Source organism: Eumetopias jubatus, unplaced genomic scaffold (genome assembly GCF_037043125.1).
Source record: "Eumetopias jubatus isolate StellerSeaLion01/CBP00866 unplaced genomic scaffold, mEumJub1_p1.0 scaffold_8, whole genome shotgun sequence".
Taxonomy (NCBI): Eukaryota; Metazoa; Chordata; class Mammalia; order Carnivora; family Otariidae; genus Eumetopias; species Eumetopias jubatus.
In genome coordinates, this window is record NW_028274814.1 from 72,606,497 (window position 1) to 72,632,219 (window position 25,723).

At 40.3% G+C, this 25,723-nt stretch overlaps 1 pseudogene; it reads left to right on the forward strand.

The window, feature by feature from the left end:
• Positions 1–25,242, forward strand: part of LOC114224069 (dnaJ homolog subfamily B member 6 pseudogene) — an 86,227-nt pseudogene extending 60,985 nt beyond the window's left edge.
• The last annotated feature ends 481 nt before the right edge of the window (positions 25,243–25,723 follow it).

Consider the following 25,723-nt stretch of genomic DNA (forward strand, 5'->3'; position numbering starts at 1 on the left):
CATCTGGAATAACAAGATTAACGAATCAGATTCTCTCCACAGGCAGGTTCTATTAGGCATAGGGGCCTAAGGCTGGAAGAGGGGATACTTTAAGTTTGTGTGTGGAATTTTCACTTTTTCTTAAGAAACTCTACTTGGAACAGGATCATCAAGATTCTGAGCAATTTGTGAATATAACTAGAGAAGGAATAGCTCAGGTTTCCATGATGCAGTGGATAAAAAGAATTGACTAGAGTCAGGAGACATAAGTTCAAGATGAATGAATCTACTTAGTATAAATAGTTATTCAAATTTAGCATTCTTTTAGACGCTGGGGATACAATGGGGCCTTCATGAATCTTATAAACTAGTGGGGAAGATAGACATTAAAATTGATTATACAATCTTGTATAATTAAAGAATTCCACGAATAAATGTAAAATTACTGTCATGGTAAGTGCTATGGAGAAGTCAGTGGTGTGAGTAGAGCATTGAATAGGGGAATCTAGATTAGTTAGGGAGGTCAGTCAAGGCTTCCTGCATTAGAATAAGCCTCTGTATGAGGATTTGGGCTAAAGGGGTAGGAAGATAGCTGGCAGAGTATTTTTATCAAGTGGGACCTGCAGGGCCAAAAGCTCAGTGATAAAAGGAGCAAGCACTTCCTAGTCTTACCTTTACCAGTAAAACCAGGGAATTGAACTAGAGTTTCCCTTGATTTCTTTTCTCTTTGTTTTATATTTTAGTTTTATTTTAATCCCAGTTAGTTAACATACAGTGTTATATTAGTTTTAGGTGTACAATGTAGTAATCCAACACTTCCATATATCACCCTGTGCTCATCACAAGTGAACTCCTTAATCCCCATCACCTCTTTCATCTACCCCCCACCCCCATCCCCTCTGGTAACCATCACTTTGTTCTCTATAGTTAAGAGTCCATTTCTTGCTTTGTCTCTCTCTTATTTTTTTCTCTTTGCTTGTTTGTTTTGTTTCTTAAATTCCACACATGAGTGAAATCATATGCCATTTGTCTTTCTCTGACCGACTTATTTCTCTTAGTATTATATTCTCAGCTCCATCCATGTTGTTGCAAATGGCAAGATTTCATTCTTTTTTATGGATGAATAATAATCCATGTCTTCTTTATCCATTCATCAATTGATAGATACTTGGGCTGCTTCCATATCTTGGTTATTGCAAATAATGCTGCTATAAACATAGGAGTGCATGTATCCCTTTGAATTAGTGTTCTTGTATTCCTTGGGTAAATATCTAGTACTGAGATAGTTGGATCATCTGCTACTTCTATTTTTAACTTCTTGAGGAATCTCCATACTGTTTTCCACAGTGGCTGCACCAGCTTGCATTCCCACCAACAGTGCAAGAGGGTTCCTTTTTCTCTGCATCCTCACCAACACTTGTTGTTTCCTGTGTTGTTGATTTTAGCCATTCTGACAGGTGTGAGGTGTTATCTCATTGTAGTTTTGATTTGCATTTCCCTGATAATGAGTGATGTTGAACATCTTTTTATGTGTCCATTGGCCATCTGGATGTCTTCTTTGGAGAAATGTCTACTCATATCATCTGCCCTTTTTTAAATTGGATTGTTTGTTTTTTGGGGTGTTGAGTTTGATAAGTTCTTTATAGATTTTGGATACTAGTTCTTTGCCGGATATATCATTTGCAAATATCTTCTCCCATTCTGTAGGTTGCCTTTTCATTTTGTTGAGTGTTTCCTTTGCTGTGCAAAAGCTTCTTATTTTGATGCAGTCCCAACAGGGATTTCTTTATAAATCTAACAGTTCGTGAGTTGTAATTTTATTTATTTTATTTTTTATTTTATTTTATTTTTTAAGATTTTATTTATTTGACAGAGAGAAAGACAGCGAGAGAGGGAACACAAGCAGGGGGCATGGGAGAGGGAGAAGCAGACTCCCCACAGAGCAGGGAGCCCGATGTGGGGCTTGATCCCAGGACCCTGGGATCATGACCCGAGCCGAAGGCAGACGCTTAACAACTGTGCCACCCAAGCACCCCCCTGGGTGAGTTGTAATTTTAAGATACACTTTCTGATCATGTGTTAGAACATGAGTTTGAATTTCCTATCACATCCAAGCTTTAGGAACTTCCTCAGCTATAAAATAGGGATAAAAATGTCTGTTTTACCAACCTTCCAAAGTTACTATGTGGATCCACCAAAATAACATGGCCTGTATATCACTCTATGAATGTAAGGCACATTTCTTATGTTTATGTCCAATTTCATTGGATCCATCTGAAAGCAGAAGTTTTAGGTCACAGGCACGAGGCTAGGACTTCACAAGGCGGTGAAAGTAGCATAATTTAACACATTGTTCTTTGGGGAAATGTTTCAGAATTTTCACAGTGGGCAGCTGGTGTCACTCAGGGAACTGAGTATGGAGAGTTGTCATCACGTACGAATATAATCAAGGGACCTTTAATGTTGAAGTTGTACAACAGTTCTCATCTGGACTTTTTTTCCAATACCTATTTTTAAATGAATGAAGTTTAAAATTGAGGCTTATTAAAATACTTTACTCATGTCAATTAAAAAAAAATCTCTTCAAAGACCTCACTACAGAAAAATGACTGGGCAAGGTAAACTAGTTGAATGGATTAGGGATAAGGAGCCTTGACACCTGCCCTCTGGTTGTGGTTCTGTCAGAAATGAGGAGGTTGGCATAGATACTATCCAAGCTCTTTGGGCAACCCATCTTTTCTGTCTGGAGTCTTTTATTTGGTATCACAATTTTCTTGCCCATCTCTGTCCCCAGTATGTTTCAGATTTCACCAGTTTATAAGTATGGTTGCGATTGGATCAATGAAGCATTAATCTCAAATCTTACCAGCTTGAGACTCTGCCAGCTCACGAAGACAGTCCAGTCTTTTCCTGGAAGCCCCCTCTCTAAATAGACCCACTGTGCCCAGAAATCAGTCCTCAGCTCCTATCCTATGGCAGTGGAGCAAAAACGTCGAGTTTCCCCTCAAGAGCCCACCCCACACCTTCTGCACTGATGCTGCTGGCACAGGAAGGGCATCACTGGTGAATGCAGAACAGGATGGGTAAGGGGGGCTCCTGCCTCGTGAAGTGCTCCAGCACCGGACTGTCCCTCAGTCAGATATCAGTAATTCTGTGGGACAAGTGACAACACACAGTAAGAGATGCAGAGGGGAGCAAAATTCACTCCTCCTGGGAGCTGTGGAAGGATACATGGAAGAATTGGGATTTAAATTAATTTCTGAAGGATGGACAGAATTTTGTTGATCAAAAATGAACATGAAATGCCTTTAGGGTAGAGCGAGCATCTTGGAAAAGGGGGCAAAAACAGGAAAATAAGGAAAATTTGTGGCAATAGAGGTAGACCAAATTGGTTGAAAGGTTAGATGTTTAAAAAAGCAGAATCAGACCTATAAATACAGAGAACAAACTGATGGTTGCTAGAGGGGAGAAGGTGGGGGGATGGGCAAAATAGGTGAAGGGGAGGGGGAGATAGAGGCTTTCATACATGGAATGAATAAGTCACAGGGATGGGTGCCTGGGTGGCTCAGTTGGTTAAGCGACTGCCTTTGGCTCAGGTCATGATCCTGGAGTCCCTGGATCGAGTCCTGCGTCGGGCTCCCTGCTGGGTGGGGAGTCTGCTTCTCCCTCTGACCCTCCCCCCTCTCATGTTGCTCTCTCTCTCAAATAAATAAATAAAATCTTTGAAAAAAAAGTTAAAAAAATAAGTCATAGGGATAAAAGGTACAGCATAGGGAATATAGTCAATAGTATTGTAATGGTGTTGTGTGGTGACAGATGGTAGCTACATTTGCCGTGAACGTAGCATAACATATAGAGAAGTCGAATCACTGTTGTGCACCTGAAACTAATGTAACATTGTGTGTCGTCTATATGTATATGTATGTGTGTGTATGTGTGTATGTATTTGGCGGGGGTTGGGGTGCTGATGCAATGGCAAAGACTGGCAAATGTGAAGTGATGAAGGGAGGTCTGAGAGCCAAACAAGAATTTGGGCTTCATTTTATCCACCTGCATTGCCACTGACAGCATTTGAGCAGAGGAGTGATGGCATAAGATCACTCCAGCTGGGGAACTGACTGACAGGGAGAAGATTCTAGAGCAGTGCTCTCCTACAGAAACATAACGTGAGCCGCAAAGGGGAGCCACATATAAATTAAATTTCCTTTGAGCTACATGTATTAGTTTTCTACTGTTACTGCAACAAATTACCATAAACGTTGTGGCCTAAAGCAACACACATTTATTCTCCCACAGGTCTGGAAGTCAGAAGTCTAATATCATGGTGTTAGCTGGGCTGTTTTCCTTCTGGAGTGTTCTGGTGAGAATCTGTTTCCTTGACAACTCTGGCTTTTAGAGACAGCCTACATTCTTTGGGCCATGGCCCCTACCTCCTCCTTCCCAACTAGTAGTGTAATATCTTCTGCAGTCAACTCTTCCCCTGTCTCCCTCTCATAGGGACCCTTGTGATTACACTGGGCTTATCTGGATAATCTTCCCATTTCAGGATCCTTAACCTAATCACATTTCCAAAGTTCCTTTTGCCCTGTAAGGTCACATACTCACAGGTTCTGAAGATTCAGATGTTGGTATCTTTGGGAGGCTGTTATTCAGCCACATTAAAAAATATAAGCTGAAACATGGAATAATTCAAGATTTTCACAATATATAAAAACCATTATAATTTCAACACATAATCACTATGCAGGTTATTAATGAGATATTATATATATATGTGTATATATATATATATATATATTTTTTTTTTTTTTTTCCCTACCGAGGCTTCAAATGGAGCATGCCTTTATACTTACAGCCCGTCTTATTTCAGACTAAGCACATTTTGGGTACCCCATAGCTATATGTGGCTCATGGCTATGGTATTAGGCAGCGTGATCTAGAGCCAGGGTAACCTTTTAGAAGCTCATTAAAGAAATCTAGGCAGGTTATAAAAATGAAGAGAAGAGAACAAAAGTGACAAACCTTGAAACCAGGATTAGGTAAATGTTAGGATGTGCTAGGAATGGTGGGGAGAACTGGGTGACAGACATAATGGCTATTAGCTATGGTCACTGACATAAGGATTTTCCTTATTTTGTTTTTTTGAGAGGGGAAGCATGTGAGTCCTGTTTTGGACAAATGAATGAAATGTCCAGTAGGAAGTTAGGAATGTGGTTCTGAAAGTCAGGCAGGAGAGGGGTCAGGCTGGAGGTTTAGACGTAGGATTGCTTTCTGAGAGATGGTTGGATCCATGATGGTGACTGAGGATGGAGCCTTGGATAGTCCATGTTGAGAGGGCAGGTGGAGGTAGGAGAGACCGAGGAGGAGCATGTGTGCCTCTAAGACTGGAGAAAAGAGAAATAGTAGCAGCAGGGCAGTTGAACTCCCAGCAGTATATCTGAGGTAACCATGAAGAATCTCCTCATGAGTTTGGAGTCCCTTACTCCAGATCTGAGCTAATTACTCAGCCTCCCACACAGGGCTTCTTCTTAGTCGTCAGTGGGAGTGGGAGTGGGAAGATTGCTTATTTACAAAACTGTTTATCTTTAAAGAAACATTATGGCTGAATCTTCCAAGTGGGCTTGGCATTTGGCAATTACAGGGCTAATCTGATGCGTATAGATAGCAGAAGGGGATGGGTCAGGCCCCTTTCTTCCCGACTCCAAAGGAATTTCTCTGTATGGTGATAAAATTAACAGAATTATTGCCAGGTCTTCCTTCCGTATGGACATAATTTTAATGATCTATCACTTTACACTTCTTTGGGACAAATGATCCCATTTCCTTCCTAGATCCTTGCTTCTAAATCTCCTAAAGAGTTGTGTACTCTAGTTGAGTGAGCTTGGGAGTCAAACTGCCAGGGTTCAGGTCTCACCTCTGCCTCTTACTATATGAGTTTGAGCTAGTTAACCTTTCTGTGCCTCTGTTTCTTACCAGAAAAATGGGATAATGACAGTCTGCCTCTTGGGTTGTTGTGAGGATTAAATCATTATGCATGTGCATATTTTTTATCTATATACACTGTTTTCCTCTGAATCCTAAGAGTTTAGAACATTCTATATCTATTTAACAGTATGGAATGACTTAGATAATTCATGTATCCTGTTACTTCAAATAGCTCTATCTCCAGCCTCTCCTAATCCAACCCTCCCATCGTTGGTTCTGCACTACAATGCTTGGAGATATTTGCTTATATTTCACCTACAATCCAGTGTTTATTCACAGACAAATCTAACAGCCAAACAAGAACTTCAGTGATTAATCCTTGGTAAAACTGACTCAAGTCAGATTACAAAAAATTTAAAATAGGAAAAAGTGGAGATCAATGTTTCTATTGTTATGTTGTGCCACTTTCCCCTCATTTTATAAGTTTCCTAAGGCCAAGGAATAAAGGCAAAAACATTACAGAATTAAAATAATTTTGCAAGGCTCAAACAACATATTAACAATAGACATTTCTTTCCTTTTTTTTTTTTTTTAAGAAACTTTGTTTAGGCCATCTGAATATCTTTAAGTTTTAGTCTTTGATTTATTTGCACCAAAGAAAAAATAACACTATGGGAAGAAGTGGAAAATTGTGTTTTTCTCATTTCCATAACTTATTCCAGTTTAAGAAGATTCAGTTGAGAAGGTATACATTTTGAAGAATGACTCCATTCATCCTATAATTTTTGGGGGGTCCATCTACTACCTAGGAAATGGATGACTGCTTCCTGCCAAATTCTCTAAGATCAGAACTTCTTTATTCTCCTTCACTGCAGATGACACCCGAAGAATGCCATCTACTTTTCTTTCGAGTCCAGAATATCAGCCTTTTAAGATGAGCAAGGATTGCTGTGTCCTGAAAAGGATCTCGGGGCAGTATAACAACATTCTATTTAGAGCTTCCTACAGCTTTTTGGTAACTAAGTCCATAATTGAGACCAGTGATTCTTAATCAGGGGGTAATTTTGTCCTCTAGGGGACATTCAGCAACATCTGGAGACATTTTTGATTTTCATGACTGGGGAGGGTGTTGCTATTACTGGCATCGAAATGAGTAGAGGGCAGGGATGTTGCTAAACATTTCACAGTGGACAGGGCGGTCCCCACTCACTGTACCAAAATATTATCCAGCCCCCAAATGTCAATAATGCTGAGGTTGAGAAGCCCTGCTCTAGACATTCTAGATTCTAGAGAGAAGAGGCAAGTCCTAAATCAGGAGTAGAGGGAAAAAAGAAGAGAAGGATGTGACAATGGTCCTGTTTATTTTAAAGATTACCTTTCATGCTTTTCTTAGGTTTCTAGCAAGTATAACATTAAATACTACTGTCCTAGGGGGCAATGGAATCTATGGCCATTTCAGGCAGCCATATAACCCACCATTTTCCTTTTATGGAAGTTTATAGTTTGGGTTATGGGGGATCCTTTGATAAAAACAGGTATTGTGATCAGTGTCTATGTACAGTCTTTCCTTGGCATATACAGGAGGAGGCAAACTGATCCCTGAAATTGAACTGACTTTACTTCAAAGAAATCCCAGCTGAAGACACTTGTCAAAAGTTGCTGATGAGTGGTCTACAGAGAGAGGAATGGTTTGATCTGGCCTTCACCTTACAGAGAATTTCTTTGTAAGAAAATTAAAACACAACAGAAAGATCACAGACTTCAGAAGCTCCTAAACCTTGCTTGGTAAGTGTAAACCTTGCTTCACTTGGTCTCTCGAAGCCTTGGTGGTCTCAGTGGGTTAATGGGAGCATAATGTAGAATTTGAAAGGTTCTAATAAAGATTAAATAAGAAAATGTTTATAAAATGTCCAACATAGTGTATAGCATGCAGTAGAATCTCGATAAATTCCACTTACTTTAACTTCATAAACTTAGGATCTGAGCTGCAAACTGGGTAATATGAAGGAATTTTCTGTTTATTTCCTAGGTAGAGAGCATGAAAAAGGTCAGCTGCAAGAACCCTGTTTTGTCTCTGTACTAGCTGATGCTGTTCTGTCCCAGATTGGTTGACCACGTTGAATACACTCACTCATCTGGTCTAGATTTTTCTCTATAAAGCCCTAGCTGTGTAAGCTGTGTCCCTGATAGGCAGGCCATAAATAACCAGGATGAAGCAGGCTGAGGAGTGCCTCTTTCTGTCCCTGGTTATTTGCTCATTTTTTTCCTTTTTTTTTTTTTCCCGCTTTCCTCATGACCCGTGAACATCAGAAACTAAAAGTCTCCGTAAGCATCAGAAGAGACATACCAGTCTGGACGGCAGTGAGGTAATTAGCCAGAGAACCTAGATTCCAATCGTGGTTTTTGCCTCTGAAGTTATATGACCTTAGAGTCTGTGATACTTAACCTTTTGTTTACCTCTGACCTCAGCTTGACCATAATGGTTATTAGGAAATTCACCACCATCCCAAAGGAATGTTTGGAAGGTTAATGACATAATTGTGCCTAATCCTGGTGATGAGGAGAGAGTAAATGTCTACCTTTTGGAAATGCATAATAAATCTTCCAGGTAAATTACTTTTCCTTTATTGAACTAAATATAACCTAAAGGGAAACCATATGAGGAGCATTCAGTTTTAAAGTTTTTGCTCCTTTTAGTGGTCTGAGAGAGTTCCAGAACTTCTAAATTAGGGCAAATATATTCTCAGCACAAGTGGAGCTTTTGATATTAAAGGGCTCTGGGTTCTCTACATGGAAGGGACCTTGTACAATTATCTCATTAGGTTAACACGCAGTATTTTCCCCGTAGTCTCCACTGAACTAGTTACCACCCTATCTCTGGAACAGGGGAACCCAGATTTTTCAGCTTGTGTTTTATTTTATTTATTTATTTTTTTAGATGAAAGACCTCACAGACCACTTCCTCTATCTGATGCTGTTTTAGGATACGAAGGTGAACCAAAAATCTGGATGCCCTTCCCCCCTAAAAAACCTCCCCTGTCTGTAGGAAAGTATCCTGATTCAGCTCATTAAAATTTCAGTTATCTGAGACCCAAAATTTCATTTTACCTGAAGACTAAGGGGAAGATGAGGGTAGAAATGTGATGGGGCCTGACTACCTCAGAGAATGTGGGGGAAATGGGGCAAGTGGGTAAAGCTATCCATACTCCCCAGTATCAGCTGTGAATTTTAAGCAAAGAATTCACTCTACATAAAGAAGAAAACTAAATATTTATAAGCATGTACTATCTATCTTCCAAGTGTGATGCAAGGTGCTTTCACATACATTATTCCGGCATAATTTTGCATCAGTTTTTGGAAGGGTATTTTATCATCGCTCTTGCTGATTAGGAAAGAGTAGTGAAATCACTTGCCCAAGGTCATACAGCTCGTATATAAGAGCCAGAATTCAAATCCAGATTAGTCTGACTGCTTAATTCATGTTCTTTTTCATAAGCCAAGATCCTTTTGCAAACAGCAAACCTCCTTCACCTTTCTCAAATTACCTCGCTCCTTAATTCATGTTCTTTTTCATAAGCCAAGATCCGTTTGCAAACAGCAAACCACCTTCACCTTTCTTGAGTTACCTCGCTCCTTTGTGACGTTTGTAAGGATTTTGGAAAATTCGGTTGTACTAGGGCATGTGAGCATGTGACAACAGAGGCAGCAAACTTTTTGCAAACTTGATGGTAACCATTACTGCATTACCATTGTACTTGTAGATTGTAAAGTGCTTAGTATATGAATGCAACCCTATTATTACCTAGTAATTGTGTGTATCATTATAATAACATACAATTATTTAGCTTGGGTAAAATTAGAATGGTGTATATTAAAATGCCATCCAGGCATTTTTCTAGCTCGCTTTTTTCTAGCCCCTTTGAGAAATGCTGTTTCATTTAATAAACTGCATCATAATCTATATTGCGTAGGACATTGATTTGCATTAAATTTTCACCTTTACTTAGGAGTTTCCTGTTTTCTATTAATATTCACCAATTTGAATTTATTAACACTAAAAGTATATTAATCAAGTAACATATGGACATCACACAATTCCTGATATGGGAAGTATCCATGGGAACCATTTGGCTCAGCTAAATGTCTAGTGTGTTTGAGAGAAGAAAGTTGCTTTGGGATATCTGCCCCTAGCTCCAAACTGCTGAGTAACAAGCCCAGAGACCACGTGCTGATACCCAGAGACTACCAACACTATGAAAATCTTTCCCATTACAGTGAGCTGATTAAGTAGACTTGCTGGTATAGAAAATGTTAGGCAATACGTTTTTTGCTCTTTAGGCCTTTGACATTTTGGGGAGTTTCTCCTTTCCCCTTTATGCGCATTAGAATATTGATTAGAAGATGTGGTTAAAGCCAATATATATCATTCTGCAACAATCTTCAACACAATACATAACATTTTTAGCAATGGTGGTTAAAGAATTCAGTGGTAGATATTTCAAAATATGAAGTCCAAATTTGTTTTCTAAAAATTTCATGGTTTTGAGAAATTCATGATTTCTCCAACTTCATTTATTTGATGAACATAAATTTACTGGTCACCTACGATGCCTCTATTCCTTTACAAGCTTATAATATGGTATATAAGTAAATTCAACATAGTATACAAATATGTTTAACACAAAGGAGTATGTGATCTGTGATATGTACCACATTACCAGCAAGAATAATTCACTTCAATAAAGTTTTGTTGCTTATATATTGTGTGCCAGACTCAATGCTAGATTCTAGGATATGAAGATGGACCCCAAATTGATTCTAAACTCCCTGACTTTATCAGGCAGCCAGAGTAACATAAATAATGTCTTGGGTGATGGCTATAGATGAATATAGATGTATCTAGGGCAAGTTTAGTCTTTAATATGACATTTGAGGGAGATCTAAAACTTTGAAACATTGGTCATCATTCTGGGAGTCAGTGTATTCAGGAATGTGCTAGGGCTCCTGGCATCTCAGATAACCTAACCTGGTGCTAATGCCAGCTTCGGCTCATATTTGTTTAAGAACATCCTGTCTGATTCCTGGCTCCCTCCACTTTGGAAGTCTCCAGGGCCCAGCTTGAAATCTGTGAGTGGAGGAGAGGGGCGGGTACATAGTCTAAGCATTGACTCCGTGGAGGTGCCAGAGCTGACCTGAGTTCCTGGGAACCATTCAGTGCATGGGGATTTACTAGGGCTTGGACCTCATCCACCATTGTAGCCAGGGGCTCAGAATCAAATTAGATAATGGAGACTGGATCCAGCTTGCCCGAGGGTTTGGCAAGAAGGCATGTGTCTGTGCGCCTGACAGTGCATCGTGTTGGTTCTGTGCCCGCTACAGAGAAACGCCAAGATTGGTGTTGATTAACCTGCCCTCAATTGTTGGACCTCCATCCAAGGGACTTGGTTCAGTGCCCTGGATGGTGCAGGTGGGGCTGGAACCTCCTCCACCCAGCCTTCCTTATTTTAGACTCCTTTTTGCTCTCAGTTGCTTGCCCCTTGGGGCAGGGTGCAAACCCTTTTTGGTTGCTGGCTGCCCCAAGGGACAGGGTGAGTCTTGTTTAGCACGGAAGAAGCCGGTGAATCTAGCTTTTGTTTTGCAATCCTTTGGGACATGCTTACAACAGAGGATTCATGATGAGTAAATTTTGGTCATTCTAAAAGAAAAATGCATCCACTGATGTATTTGTCTCCTGGTTGTGGTTTCTGAAGTCATATTAAATTACATTAAGAGCCCTTCTCTCATTGCTACTGGTCTTTTACTATTCAGTAGACGTTTACAAAGATGCTATGTGGGTGAAAAATAAAAAGCTGAATGATGGTCCCTGCCTTAGGGGAGATGTTCTCATAGGAAGGAAGTGTACTGCTGAGCAGAGCAGGGAGGTCATTTATGGGCAGTGGGATGGTTAAAATTCTCTTCTGCTGTTCTGTTGTCTCTCTCAAAGTGGAGCTTAGCTTTGCCAGACTAGTTATTTTAAGCTCTTGCAAACAATTTCATAGCTTTATTTTTGCCCTTGGCTCCAGGAAATTGGGACCCCATGCAGGGCTTTCTTGGCATTAACGTGGATCTGAGCTGCTTATGGGCTGGGGATATGGAGGGTTGGCACAGTGGGGAGGGCAGACAACAGGGTAGGGCAATTCAAGGCTAGACCATTAAGGACACTTCTTTAGGAATCTAGAGGGCTGAAAGTACAGTACTGTACAGTGTGTAAACTCAAGCATTGGTTTGAAAGCCTCTCCAATCTCAAGAAAGGAAATCTTTTCAGGCTATTTTGTATTTCATTTCCTTTTGCTCTCTTATTTGAAAATTCATATTTCCCTGTTGTGATAGGACTCTCTCTTTCTCTACATCTGTCCTATGAGTTTTGGAGAAAGAATTTAGTAGTGAGAGAAATAAATATCGAGAAAGATATTTTGAGCATACTGCTTCTGAGTTTCAGTCAGTAGAAAAAGCAGCATACAGGAAAGGCCAGTGCTGGCCTGTTATTAGTTAGAGCACCTAAATTGCTCATAAGAAACAAGCACAAAAGGTGGGCTGAGGTTTCCCCTACATCTGGAGTCTGGGGGAAAGCACTAGAGCTGAATAAAAACGGTCCTCATTCTTACCATCTGTGAGTCCACCGTGCTAGGGCATAAGGCAGGCTCTAAGTGCGTGGAGGGATTAAGTTGAGGGAATCTGAAGGTTTACATCCTCCCTTATTGGCTCAAGATTCCCTCAAATCTCATCACTTGGATGTTTTTCCTTGGTTTCTGACCTTGTTCATATCCCATAGCTGTCTTATCAGGGTTTTACACCTTAGTGTGAATTAGTTTATTGGCTTCTTTCCTTAGATCCAGGGGGCGTGAGGAGTAGACAATGAGAGAGGGCGAGCAAAGGGAAGAAGGGTGAAGAAAGTGGGTGTCTTGTGTATACTGTAGGTCAGCTTCTACTTTAAACCTTTGCCTAGAGTGTCTGTGCCCACGGGCTCTGCTCCAGGGCCTGCCGGCTGCATGCGCTTCCCATCCCCTTCAGCAGTTCTCCAAGCAGAGCCTTCTTTCCATTAGTGAGATGTGACATCTGTTCTAAATTATGTCAATTGTACCCAGATAGTCAAGTGATTGACACCTTCTTCAGAATATGTGTGAAAACTATAGTAAAAGTGATGAGCCAGATGCTTCCAGGAGAGTAAATTACTACCCGCAAGTAAGCTAGTCATGGGGTTGGTGCATTTACTTTTTTAGGCCCCCAATAAATTACTCTGCTGGAAGAGTAAATGGCTCCTGGGTGGCCGGAAGTTCTCGGACATATAAAGAACACATCCTCTTGTCTCTATGTAATATCTTTCCTCCAAATAATTAAACATATTTAACACTAGGGATTTGTATATTGATTTACTAGCATCTTTTGATCAGGTTCCATCAAATGTTAAAAAGTCCCTAAGCAGGTAAGTGTATTATCGAGCACATTTTTCTAAAAGATAAGCCTCTGAAGCTTGGCCAAACCATTTATTGTGATAAACCATTATACTGATCTTTGCCTTTTGGGTGAATCGTCTCATCTCTAGGATTATATAAATTCTATGCACCACTCAGGTCACCCTGAAGTCATATTATATATGTACATATACACATACATATATATAAAATACTTATATTTTTGTAACATATGTATATATATTACATATATATAAAATATATATATTTTAACAAACTATAATGGCTTTATTCTGTGTCACCTTATTTACTCTGGAACTATGTTTCCCAGCATTCTCTTTCCTGGATGATTTTTGGTTTGTATTGGCCACAGGAGACATTCTAGGCAAGAAAGCTCAAATGAAATTGCAGCCATATTGAGTTCTGCAGGTCAGTGCTGGGCACGAGCCACTGTAGCAACTCGCCCATGCAGTTGCAGGTCTGCTGGCTCACCTAGTTGGTGCAGGGTAGCTCCCAGGTCTGTGGCTCCCACCTTTCACCAGGTTCCCTCCATCAGCTTCCCCGAGGGCTAAGCCAAGTGAATGTGCAGCTCCATGGGGAAGGGCACCGGCAGGTCTCCTAAGGCACCGAGGTTGAGATGTGAGGCAGACCTAGGTCCCAGTCCATCCTCATGGTTTCTGATTCAGCTTTCCTTCCCTATTGCCAGTCTGGCTGACCTTGAGATAACTAGCTATACTGGATCAACCCTAGTCACAGAGAAAACAGCCTGTATAGACTCCTCCATCGGCCTGCAGAGACTATTCCCACAGTCACATGTGGTCTAATCCCTATAATAAATCTGTTTTCTATATTATTTGTAGTGATACAGTGATGCAACCCTAACTGATACCTAAAAATTTAGAATTATTTAACAAGCATGGTGGAATGTAAGCAACATGAGGGTAGCATTCTTCTTCTCCTCCCCCTTCTCTTCCTCCTCCCCATGCTCCTCCTCCTCTTTCTCCCTTTTCTTCTTCATCGTTCTATCTCCTGCCCCTAGAACAGTGCTTGATACATAATAACCCCTCGTTAAATATTAATTAGGTGGGAGTCACAATTTGGGTTATCTATGGAAAGATAAGACATGCAGTTCCTGAAGTTTTCCTTTTATCTTGCATTTCAGAGGCCTTGCCCAACCAGAGATTTGGCAACTGGTTGTATAGATCTGGAGATTGGCAAGAAAATCTGCATTGAAGCTATAGATTAGGGAGGAGATTGTTAACATGTAATGAGAAAGGGTAAGAACCCAAGAAGAGATGAGGAGGGAAAGGGGATGAGGAAAGAACCCTGGGAAACAAAATTGAATGATTATTCTGAATTACTTACTTCCTCGTAATTCCATTATATATCCACATCCTTGCAGTGGGTTCATGGAGGATATATGAGACACCCATACCTTGACTTGCTTTGGCTAATGGAATGTTAGTGGACATGATATGAACAGTATTTAAAACATACGTGTGCCGGGGCACCTGGGTGGCTTAGTCATTAAGTGTCTGCCTTCAGCTCAGGTCATGATCCCAGGGTCCTGGGATCGAGCCCCACATCGGGCTCCCTGCTCCGTGGGGAGTCTGCTTCTCCCTCTCCCTCTCCCCCTGCTTGTGTTCCCTCTCTCGCTGTGTCTCCCTCTCTCTCTCTGTCAAAGAAATAAATAAAATCTTAAAAAAAAAATAAAATGTACATGTGCCGTTGAGCTTCCCTCTTATATTCTGGTGATCTTTTGTGAGAGAGACATGCCCTCAGTTGCCGCTGTCCCTTCAGACTGGCCCCAGAATAAAAACAGGCAGACTGGCCCCCAGGTGGAGCCTGACTTGCAACTCAGAATCAAGTCCAGCTGACGCACAGTCTGAAGCAGAGAGCCCACCCTAGTTTGACTGAACGGCAGTTCAGCTGCAGACTTGAGAGGGTGAAAATACATGCTTGTCACTGTAAACACCTGAATTTGGGAATGGCTTTTTGTTAGGCACCATTATTGTTGCAATTGCTAACTAGTATAAACAGCAACTCTAAACTGATGAAGAAGAACTCCTGAAAGGAACTGAGGAGGAAGAGCCAGACAAGTAAGAGAATTCAGGCAAGGGGAACTTCATGGTTGCCAAGAAAGGAGTGTTTCATGAAGAGACAAGCCTTGGTCATGTCAGAGGCCTCAGAGAGGTCAAGCAAGTCAAGGACCAAAATGTATTCATTGGATTTGACAACAAAGAGGTTGAGGAAATTCATATCTGATTTCTACACATTTCTGTGGGAAGTAGGAGTGCAGTCTTCTGAGAGTGAGAAAGAAGAAGACTAGAGACCAAGAAGAAAGCTATAAAAGTTGGAAACTTTGCTGAGAGGAAGGGGAGAGACACCATGTGATTTTTCCCCAGTCGTGAGTGAGGCCTTAACAGAAAGAAGAAACATCTGGGGATTCCATGTGGTGTTGGAGTTTTTTGGCGTGTGTGAGACTAAAAGACATAAAACATTTTTCTATCAATCCCATCAGTTATCAACTCTCCTGATTTCTGCAGCACCAGAATCTGTATTGCACACTTTGTGCTGTTTTATATGTTGTCTTACAATCTTTACTGATCATGTGCTAATAGCATTTTATTTCTCTGTATATCCATTTACCCATTTGTCCAGCTGTCTGCCCATCCATCTGTGCATGCTTTCATCCGTCATCTATCCACCCACCCACCACATTATTCCTTCAAGGATGTGAGGGAACTTACAAGTAATACTGTATTAAAATGTTAAATTAAAAGTAAAAATTTCAGAATGAAGGAATATATACATAAGAACATGTTATGTTAGTCACGTGGTAAGGACCCCAAACAACTTTTGATTGATCAAGTAGCAACCCAGCAAAAACATTATGTTTATAGTATCCAAAATCTATAAAGAACTTATCAGACTCAACACCCAAAAAACAAATAATCCGGTCAAGAAACGGGCAGAAGACATGAACAGACACTTCTCCAAAGAAGACATACAAATGGCCAACAGACACACGAAAAAATGCTCAACATCACTTGGCATCAGGGAGATACAAATGGAGATACCACTTCACACCTGTCAGAATGTTTTAAAGTAACAACTCAGGAAACAACAGACGTTGGTGAGGATGCGGAGAAAGGGGAACCCTCTTAACACTGTTGGTGGGAATGCAAGCTGGTGCAGCCACTCTGGAAAACAGTATGGAGGTTCCTCAAAGAGTGAAAAATAGAGCTACCCACTGACCCAGCAATTGCACTACTAGGTATTCATCCAAAGGATAAAAACATAGTGATTCGAAGGGGCACATGCACCGCAATGTTTATAGCAGCAATGTCCACAATAGCCAAACTATGGAAAGAGCCTAGACATCCATCAACAGATGAATGGATAAAGAAGAGGTGATCTATAGTGGAATATTATCCAGCCATCAAAAAGAATGAAATCTTGCCATTTGCAATGACATGGATGGAACTAGAATATATTATGCTAAGGGAAATAAGTCAGTCAGAGAAAGACAAATACCGTATGATTTCACTCATATGTGAAATTTAAGAAACAAAACAGATGAACATAGGGGAAGGGAAGGAAAAATAAGATAAAAATTGAGAGGGAGGCAAACCATAAGAGATGCTGAACTTGATGTAATGAGCACTGGGTGTTATATGCAACTAATGAATCACTAAATTCTACCTCTGAAATAATAATACACTATATGTTAATTAAACTGAATTAAAAAAACCAAAAACAAACACATTATGTTTATAGATTCCATTCTAGAGCTATGAATTTCCACTTCAAAAACCTACCATTGAAATTAGGTTACATTTTAAGATTAAAAAAGGGAGTTTGAACAAGAAAACATGAAGAGAAAGTAATATTTAAGTTATAAACTCTCAATATGAAAGCTTCTAGTTAAAACAAATTTTCCTTTGTATCTTCAATTACACAGAGAAAGTGTTTTTATGTAATTTCCTCCATTCTTATCAGATCATATGATCCTTCTCTCTTGTCACACCTGTCCCTTAGGATGGGTAAAACAAGTAGTGTTATCAGTTGTTAGGCCTTTGCAGAGAGAAAATATTTCTGTTTATCTTCTTAGGAATGGGGGAAAAGGTTGGAAATTACACATTGAATTCTGATTTTTTTTTTTTTTTGGGCACACCAAAAGTTATCTTCTGCCTCATTTAAAAGAAGATTTTTTTTTTATCATTTCACTTTCTTTTATAATTCATACCTAGGAAAAGAAAAGATTATTTTTATGTTTAAGAAATTTAACCCACCTCCTCCCCCCCTCAAAAAAAAGAAGAAAGAAAGAAAAGAAATTTGGCTATCTTGGTTAATGAATGCCTTTCTCAGCTTCTCTTCAAGTGGCAGGAAAATGAAATTAGTATCATGTGATCATCATATTTCACAATTATGTTATTACTACTTAAGGATGGATTTATTTATGTATTTTTAAAAATTTTATTCATTTATTTGACAGAGAGAGACACAGCGAGAGAGGGAACACAGGCAGGGGGAGTGGGAGAGGGAGAAGCAGGCTCCCTGCCGAACAGGGAGCCCAAAGAGGGGCTCGATCCCAGGACCCTGGGATCATGACTTGAGCCGAAGGCAGATGATTTAACAACTGAGCCACCCAGGCGCCCCTAAAGATGGGTTAAAATGACTGGTTCCACCTCCCTTTTGAGTTTAACATCGACATAAATTGAAAATTATTTAGCAGATATACCTATTTATCTCCTTGGGTTCCAGAAAGAGCTTTTTAAGAAAGTAAAATATAAACCAATCTCATCACCTCAGGCTTCAGGAACCACAGGCTTCTAGCCTCAGGCTTCAGGAACCACAATTTCCTCCAAAGCTTTTGGCAACACTATTAACTCCCGTCATTTCCCAGACCTCTACATCCCACCAGCTGCTGTGACCATCCTCCCGGGGAGAGAGAAGTCTATTAATGATATCCAAAGTTTTATCAATGCACACCTTCCACTGACTTTTAGGGCAGTTTTTCCTTACTCTGTTGATCAGCACCTAGATTGAAACCCTTCTGTAGAATTCTAGGAAATTCTAGGAAAGGTATTCATTCACTCAATAAATATATTTTTAGGGCCTTCTATGTGTCAGGCACTGTACTAGGACTTAGGAAGATGCTAATGAGCCAGACTGTGCATTTCTTTTTGCAACACTCTCTTTAGTGCTGGAGACAGGCACAGAAACAGATAGAACAATGCAGCATGCTAAGAACTCTCATTATATTTATATTTCTTTATTCTTTCCGCTAAATGAATGCATCTAAACTTGGCATGGAGGAGTGCTAGTGTATGGATGTACTCTTAGAAGGCTGCGTATTTTCTACGATAATTAAAATATTTTCCATTCAGGTGCCTGGGGGGCTCAGTTGGGTAAGCGTCGGCCTTTGGCTCAGGTTATGATCCTGGGGTCCTGGGATCGAGCCCCACATTGGGCTCCCTGCTCAGTGGGGAGCCTGCTTCTCCCTCTCCCTCTTCCTTCTTCTCCCACAGCTTGTGCTCTCTCTCTGTCTGTCAAATAAATAAATAAAATCTTTTTCAAAAAAAGAATGCAGAATTCTTTAAAAAATATATTTTTCATTCACCTTGATGATAATTAAAAAATTTTAAGCATATTCTTGGTCATCTGGATGACTAATTTATAACTAACATTCTGCAACTTCTATGCTCAAGTTTTTATTACATAAAAAAATCAAATGTAATCTTATTCACACTGAAAGATTTATTTTCTATACAACATTGTAGGTTACATAAAATTAAAACTTAATTTGTGGGGCGCCTGCCTTCGGCTCAGGTCATGATCCCAGGGTCCTGGGATCGAGCCCGCATTGGGCTCCCTGCTCAGCGGAGAGCCTGCTTCTCCCTCTCCCTCTGCCTGCCGCTCTGCCTACTTGTGCTCTCTCTCTCTCTCTCTCTCTCTGTTAAATAAATAAATAAAAATCTTAAAAAAAAATTAAAACTATTAATTTGTTGGTTCTGCCTTTATTTAATATGTAAATTTGTTTTGGTTATGTAGTTGGGTAAGAACATACACAGAAATACTACCAAGTTTTATGCTATTATTATTTACATTTGGTGGCTTTCTGATACAGGCCATTTAAGTCATAATGGTTAGGTCTGCACTTAAAATTATGGGTAGTTTTCATCTGAAAGAAGTTCCTACATTACTTGTGTTTGAAAAACATAGTTCTGATTTCATGTCAGTGATCTTTCAGAAATGCTATTCCATAAAATCCGTTTCTCCATTCCCTTTGTGGGTGATTACTATCATCTGACAGCTTACAATCTTCCCTTTCTCCATCCTCAGCTGGTAAAGTGAGGGGAGACCCAGCTAAATGTGATGGCAGAATATAATTTAGAAATACCCAAGGGCTGAGTATTTTTTAACCCCATTAAAAATTATTTAAGTGGCAGATGAAAACATTCAGGCAAGGTTAAGCACAGTAACCCCCTGGGTTATTTGCAGGTCAGATTTTCAGTTTTTTAAAATGAGCTATGTGTAATGAGCTATGTATAAGATGGAGAATATGGCAATCATGCTTTAATGTTGGCGAAAATTATAAAATGAAAACAAATACTATCTATTGGATAGAATACAATTTACATGCATGTTTAAAGGACAACTTCAAAGAAGTTCCAAGCTTCATGCTGGGCACTTCTTTGGGATGTGCTAGGAAGCCTTTCAGGCTCTGGTAAACTCTCAGCCTTCAAGGGCTACTTTGGTGGAAATCTTCAGAAAGCATTATACATAGGAGATGCTCCTCAGAGCTAGAAACCTGAAGCTGTCCTTTCCCTACCAGATTCTGAGCATTTGGGAGATTGAGAAGATTTTCTTTCGTGAAATCTTGTAGTAGCTTTGTGGACTCTAGGGTATATTCTGACACACTGTACCACCCCATCACCAAGGTGATTGTACTTTTCTTTTTCAATCTACAGAAATGTGCTTATTGCTTATTGCACATAAGGGGTTGAAGACATTTGCAATAGTTACTAGGCCCCCTCTGGGATCTTCTGTTTACTGGTTGGAAACCACCAAACTATTTGATGTTCCTTTCATCTGACCATCCCACTCTCCTCATCTCCTGGTCTGTGCCTACCGGTGTACGATGCCCATTCATTCACTCATTCAATGAGTTACTGGGTCCTCAAAATGCAAGAAGCCATCTCCATGTACTCGGAAGCTCTACATATGCTTTCTCACAATCCTCTTCTCCATTAAATATGACATCTCCTTGCATTTGGTTGAAGTGCATTATCTACTTAGTGGTCTCATTAGCCTTCATGTCTCTGTTTTAGTCCATAAAGTACTACAGTTAATTTGGATCAGATCTCCAGTTAACCTCTCCAATTTGGTGTCCAGTAAATCAGCAGGCCAAATAATCAGACCTGAATCTAGAGACACGACTGCCTTCATCCCAAGCCTCTTGTGAGACCATCTACCAACACTTTGTGTCTATCCTTTGCTTGACATTGCCTTGGAACAGTGAGTCTCAAAGCAGGTGGTGGTAGTGTGGTGGGTGTGAATTCAGGATCTCCACTGGTGTATGTGAGTGTTTGCAAAGTTTGAATCATAATATCTAATTTAATTTTTTCAAATAACAATAAAAGAAGGCATATGATTTTTATGTTTTTAAAGGAAGGCATGGATTTTAAGAGATTGTAAAACATGGCCTTAGAATTTACAAAGAAGATGAGATCTTGTCTGCTTTCCAAATGTCACCCAGCACTGGCACATGTGATAACACCCTACATGTAATGCTCCATTCCTGATAATTCAGGACAATTGCTGCCTATCAAAAGGCAAGATTTCTAGCAATCTTTACATCTTGAGAACAGGGAAATAATAAAGTAAACAGGCTTTAGAGCCTTTGAATATATATATGTAATATACTGGTTTGGAGAATCGTGCTTCCTTTTCAGCTAGGTGGAGTCAGTGTGGCTAAGTTTTGGTGCATAAAATGTCATACAAATGTTGGTAGGACTTTCAGAACAGTTCAGTAAAAAGAGGAGAGTTGTACCTTTTTGTTATTATTTCCTTCCTTCTTTCTGCTGCTTGCAAGGGAGCTGTAATGGTTAGAGCTCCAAAAGCTTTCCTAGACTATGACAAGTCACATAGAACAGAGTAAAGACAGAAGGCCTCAGAAGGTGGTCTGGAGTCCTCCTACCCGTATTGCTTACATCTACACTTTTTTTTTTTTTTTTTTTTTTGAGAGAGAGAGAGATTGACAGAGTGCGAGCAAGTGGGGGAGGGGGGGCAGAGGGAGAGAGAATCTTAAGCAGGCTCCACACTCAGTGTGGAGCCCGAGATGGGGCTCAGTCTCATGACCCTGAGATCATGACCTGAGCCTAAATCAAGAGTCAGATGCCTACCGGACTGAGCCACCTAGGCGCCCTGCTTCCCTCTAGCTTCTTTACACAAACAAATATGCCTCTTGCATTTAAGCTACTACAGTCGGTTTTCTGTTACTCATAGCTGAACCTAACTTGAACTGATACGCCTTGTTAATTTGATTTCTCAGTAGCTTAAAAGGACTAAATTAGAAGCAGGAAGGGCTGCTTCTGTTAGCAAGTAAGGAAACCAAAAATTATTGCAGGCCAGGAAGTCAATTAATGGTGATATGGCTGACGTCAAGTCAGCAAGAAAGCAGGAAAAGGTGTAGAATATTTCAGACATTTTTTTTTTTTGGAAGATGGTTGATGTTTAAAAAACTCTGACAAAGAGAGTAAACTTCAGTTACTTTTAGATGTGACACTTTAGACACTTCCTCATCACTTCTTTTGTGCGCAATATTTCTGGAGCTAGTCATTGTGTGAGTGAGGACAAAAAACAGACACAATATACTTTTGTGTTCAAGGTGTTCACGGTAGACCCCAGGAAGGTGAGACATTTGTCTCAGTGAGTACTGAGGGGTGTGGATGTACATTTATTTTGTGTAAATTGGTAGTTGGGAGAGCTTCTTAGTTCAGGCACTACTCCTATGGTTATCCATAGTTGTTTAAATTGTCCTAGGTTAAGTAGAGAGACAGAGGCTGAATGTAAAACCCAATAATCCAAGCTGCTGGTCTAGTTCTTTAACAAATGACACTGCCTCGCTTGTCCTAAATTCTCTTTAAATAACAAAAATTTATTTCCCTCTTGACTACCCTCTGACAAAGGGGCTCCTGTTCTCTTCCATTCTGTCACTCCCAGAAATACCAACACAAGAAAACTTCATCAGCAACTAGGGTCACAGTGTCAGACAAAGCTTATTGTCTGGGTTGATTTTGTTCCAGGAAGAGAACTCTTAAAATAATACCAAAACACCAAAAAGCAGAGCTGGACTTATTCATTTCCCAACCTTTCACCGTTCTATTTTGTAAACCCAACTCACTGAATAATTAATTTTCAAAATCTTCGGGACACCTTAGTCACAACCAATTTTTGTGGGTAGAGATAATGACTTGAACGGAACATGAGCAGAGAGTTGATTTTAAGTAAGGAAATGGGGTCAGGGAGAGGTTAAGTGGCTGGCCTGGGGTCAGATAGCAAGCTGGTGACTCAACTTTGCAGCTCCTGGATCTGAGGCCTGCAAAGAAAACCAGAGCCCATTTCCTCTTGATAAGTTAACTGCCCCATATCTGTGGTCTGTCGTAAGCTTTTAAGAGCCACATTCCTTTTGTGACTGCAGACCTGAGCTCCTATGACTTTCACCAGAGTCTGGAAAACACTTTCAAGGTCAGACTGTGGTATATAGAGGGCAGATTAGCACTTGATTTGCCACTGAAAATCATTATGCAATTCATAGGAGTTGCCATCTTTTTGGTGTCTTATGGTCTCCATTGGGTACATATTCGTAACAAGCAGCCTATAGAACAGATTGCCATGTCTCAGAAATGATGATGACATGTGTTTATAGAGTGCTTCCTATGTGTCAGGCACACTGTGAAGTGTTGTACATGGATTATCTCATTTAATCCTCCTGAGGGCCTTGCCGGGTAGGTTAATTTATAGCCCTTTTTACTGATGAGGATGTTGAGGCTTTTCAGGGGTTAAGTACCTAGCCCAAGTTGACACAGCTAGAAAGTGGCCAACTAAGAGTTATGAACCCAGTTTTGTAGGACTCAGAGGCCACTATGCTACAAAAAATTCCTATATACTCATACTGACCTTTCCCCCCACACTTCTGTTATTTCAATTATTTACAGAGTAAAATTTTGTGTGGGTATAATTTTCATCCCAGCCTTAGGTAAGTGATCTGACTTTTATATAATTTTATATATTTTATAATATATATATATTTTTAAAGATTTTATTTTATTTATTTGACAGAGTGAGAGAGGGAACACAAGCAGGGGGAGTGGGAGAGGGACAACCAGGCTTCCCCGCTGAGCAGGGAGCCCAATGTGGGGCTCGATCCCAGGACCCTGGGATCATGACCTGAGCCCAAGGCAGATGCTTAACTACTGAGCCACAAAGGCGCCCCTATATTTATATTTTTTAACAGTGAGGTTAATTGTCCTACCTGCAAACAGATTAAAGATGCATCTCCCATTGTGGTGTCGTTTGGAGATCTTAGTTACACTCCTCCGAAAAGAACGTTTTCCAAACTAAAAAGCTGAAAATAAAACTATTTGAAAGTAGAATTCTACGTGAAAATTCATGACGTATAGTGGCCCTGCCCCAGTCTTTCTGGGACTTCTTCCAATATTCTTCATTTTCTGGAAAACATGACCCAGCAAACTAAAAAAGATGATGGAATAGACGTGTACAAAAGTTTTTACTTGAAAAGTTTGTTCCTATAAATGGAGCTATATGTGGGTTCATTGGAGAAGCATCTATTTCTTTGGAATGGGATGAATAAGAAAGTTACAACTTTTCTGCTTGTTTGTTGGAGAAGGGAGGGAATGGAGAGCCTGAGAAGCCGCCGCCACCGCCGCCAGCGCCCCCGTGCGGAAGCCGAGGGGACAAGTCGGCCGCGTCTCCGAGCCCGCCCCTCCCCCCACTCGAGATTCCTAGTCCTCTCTCCACCCCTCCTTCCCCCTGCGCCCAAACTCCCCTGCAGCCCCTGCCCCCCAGCAGCTCTTGCACCCCACGGCTCTGTCCTCAGACTCAGTCCACAGCCTGTTAAATCAGCTGGATCACTCTGAAGTTCTACGCGGGCAGCGACATGCCTCAGTGGAGCATGTTAAAAAGGCATATCAGAAACTGGCACTGAAGTGGCATCCTGAGAATAAACGAGAAGTGGAGAGAAAACCCAGACAAGTAGCTGAGGCGTATGAGGTGTAATCAGATGCCAAAAAACGGGATATCTATGATAAATATGTCAAAGAAGGATTAAATGGAGGTGGAGGTGGAGGTGGGTCATTTTGACAGTCCCTTTGAGTTTGGCTTCACCTTCCGCAACCCAGACCACGTCTTCAGGGCATTTTTTGGTGGAAGTGGAAGGGACCCGTTTTCATTCGGCTTCTTCAAAGACCCATTGGAGGACTTCTTGGTGGGGGGCAATCAAAGGGGTTCTTGCAGAAGCAGGTGCTGAGGCACGGGTTGTTTTTCTTTGCCTTCAGTGGATTTACATCTTTCGGTGGAGGATTTTCTTCATTGATACAGAAATCGATTTACTTCCTTTGGTTCACCAGGTCAAGGGGGACTCATTTCATTTTCTTACATGGCCTTTGGTGGTAGTGAGATGTGTAACTTCAAATCTATATCACCTTCTACTAACAACTAAAATTGTTAATGGCAGAAAAATCACTAGAAAGGGAATTGTCGAGGATGGTCCAGAAAGAGTAGAAGTTGAAGAAGACCATCAGTTAAAGTCCTTATGATAAATGATAAGGAGCAGCTGCTATGATTGGACAACAAATGATTAAATCTGCGTATGTAACAGAAATGTTGACTATATCCAGCCCATTTAAGGATTAGCAGGAACATTTTATTTATTTATTTATTTTGAAGATTTCAAATAATTGAACTTTCAGTATAACTGTAACTGCAGTATTATTTATACACAACTCATCGAAGCCCTATTTATCATAGACTTTTGAGTTTATGGTTGGGACCCCATAATAGAGCTAATTTTTTTTTTTAAATTGTTGTAAATCTCTGTATGCACTTTGCTTTTTTATTAAATGTTATCCAAAGTGACCTGACTCTTGTATGCTCACACCAGTGTGGACCTGCTTTTCCATTGTGTTTGAAACATGAGCCAAGTAGAGTCAACCTGCTGTGAAGTTAACAGTGTCAGGATGAATCTTCTCCAAAAATAATTTCAATTTTTTCTGGTATTTAATTTTGAGAGATATTAATGCATTAATGGTAATATGTTTCTCATTTGATATAAATTGAGG